Raw genomic sequence first — 2,640 nt, 5'->3', positions numbered from 1 at the left:
GCTCTATCAACGCACTGCAATGCCTCAAATCTTGGACCACCTCTATCGCCTACGTACGCGATATATTACGCATCATATAACAACTTCACATGAAACGCTTAAAGCCCTCTTAGATGAGACCCCTGCTCTCCCTTCTACTGGATATACTCCAATCGACCATCTGCTGGCAATATACGAACGGAAAACCAATTCAGATGACTACAACCCTGAGCGTCGAATATACAAAAACCATCCTCATATCTATAGATAATACTTTAATCGCAATACATGCTTTCACAAGACATCACTGAAGAACCTCTCTACCTCACCTCACACTAACCCATTCCTTGCCACGTGGCACTTCCGATAATTGGACACACCATCACTATAACTGACAAGCTTTTGCTTGCATCTCCCCTATACTAGCAACCTGTATCCAACCACAATAATTCTCTTCAAATAGTAAAAACACCAGTCTGGCCATAGAGACGGCATAACCGTCTGCGGCCCGCCCATCGATTGATGGAATGAAAGAAAGAGGAAAAAAATTTTGCTGTTATAGATGGTGTTACCCTATAAGACACCACAAATATTTTTTTTCGTTGCATCTCGAATATGCTTTTGCATCACCTTTGTACTACGAGGAAATCACCTGTGCCCTACATGTAAGTCATCTCTGTCCTACATGTAAATCACCTGTATCGTACATGTAAATCATCTGGGTACTGCGTGTAAATCACCTGTGTTACGTGTAAATCATCTCTGTCCTACATGTAAATAATTTGGGTACTGCGTGTAAATCACCTATGTGCTACTTGTAAATCACCTCTGTCCTACATGTAAATCACCTGGGTACTGCGTGTAAATTACCTGTGTGTTACGTGTAAATCATCTCTGTCCTACATGTAAATCACCTGGTTACTACATGTAAAACACCAGTGTGCTACGTGTAAATCACCGCTGTCCTACATGTAAATCAACTGTGAACTACATGTAAATCGAATACGTGCTACTTGTAAATCACCTGCGTGGTAGGTGTAAATCACTTGTGCAGGACGTGTACGTGTGCATTGCACATGTTCTGTGCACGTGAAGATGTTGAATAGGACCTGTGCCGTATATGTGCATCACATGTACAGGCGTGCATTTATACAGATGATGCACATGTTCCATCCGTGCAATTGTACATGTACTATATGGATACTGTACGTGCATTGTGCTGTCTGGGTTCCTAATACTACTATTATTATTATTATTATTATTATTATTATTATTATTATTATTATTATTATTATTATTATTATTATTATTATTATTATTATATTACTATTCCTACTACTACAACTACTTTTACTATGGATTCGTATAGTAAAATTACAAGCTTATTTTAATGAAAAAAGTGTTAAAAAGAAGATTTTAAAAAATAATCTGTAAACCACTTTTTTGAGTATTATTTTATTCCTATTTTAATAAAAAAATGTTACGAAAATTTGAAAAGTAAGATAAAATCCTTGGGTAGGATTTGAACCCACGTCAAAAACGATTTTTATTACTAGGATGTTGGCTAACCCGCTTTTTTAATGTTTTATTTATTTGTTTATTTACTTCAAATTAACAAATCAAGAAAGCTCTTCTTTCAAGATTACCGAATACCACCAAGTCGACCGTCCAAGGTCCACTCTAACGTTGCATCAACTTCAGTCATGAGCTTCCTCATAGCTATGTCCAAAATTTCGTATATATTTCGACAACCTTCTAAACCCAGATCAATGACTTTCTTAAAAGAATCAAGATGAAAGCGCTGACCCATTTCTAAAAGAAATGGCTGCTCTTCAGATTTTGGAAGAGCAGCCAAAGTTAAGTTATGTCCTGCAAGACTTTCTTCTAAATTTTTGATGTCGACGAATGGAGTCTCATTCACTAAAGTGGCTCTGCACGCACACATGTAGCGATGCATTGAAATCCCAGCATCGATAAGAGCTAAGGTGTCAGCATTTACACCAGCACAATAGTTTGAACCATCAGCTTGCAAAACCTCTACAAAAATTCCAATCTGTGAGCATGGATACAACTCTGTTTTGATAGCAGCCTGGAAGGTTTGATTTAAGTGCATGGATGTTTCTTGAGATTTTCGATCTCCACGAAGTCTGCGTTTTCTTTCTCCAGCACTGAATGTTACCATACTGCACTGACAGTTTGCAAGTGCTCTAACGTGTAAAGTTTTCAAATCTCATGTGGCCCACATAGAGCTTTAAAAACCTTTGTACATCCTTGTTCAAGATAAGCACATCCATCATTCTTACTAAATACACCCAATTTGCATTGAATTTTCCGTAATTCATGTGGGCGTCCTCCATCTACCCTTAAGCTTTGGTCCGTCAAAAGTTCTCTGTTAGCCATAACCACTCTTCAAAACGTGAAACTATATACACTCTAAACTTCAGTTAACATGTAGATTTCTTATTTTTCCTTTAATCAAATTTCACTTGTACTTGTAAATGATAATGAATTACAACACGCACTGTCGGCTACGAGGGCCGATTTCCTTTCCGCTATATGTAGGTCATGACTCTTGATGTTCTATCTGCATCGGCCAATAAGATCAGAGGATATCTGAAATTCTTGGTATCCGCGAAAATGCAAGCAGACGGAAGACATTAT

The 2,640-nt window shown here is 37.7% G+C and overlaps 1 pseudogene; it reads right to left on the bottom strand.

The window, feature by feature from the left end:
• Positions 1-1,621: 1,621 nt before the first annotated feature.
• LOC145674634 (exosome complex component RRP41 pseudogene) lies at positions 1,622-2,379 on the bottom strand (annotated as a pseudogene).
• Positions 2,380-2,640: the final 261 nt, after the last annotated feature.

The sequence above is a fragment of the Thermobia domestica genome, chromosome 17, assembly GCF_964235325.1.
Source record: "Thermobia domestica chromosome 17, izTheDome1.hap1.1, whole genome shotgun sequence".
Taxonomy (NCBI): Eukaryota; Metazoa; Arthropoda; class Insecta; order Zygentoma; family Lepismatidae; genus Thermobia; species Thermobia domestica.
Note: the sequence above shows the minus strand (reverse complement) of the source record. Positions and strands in the feature narration are given on the sequence as shown.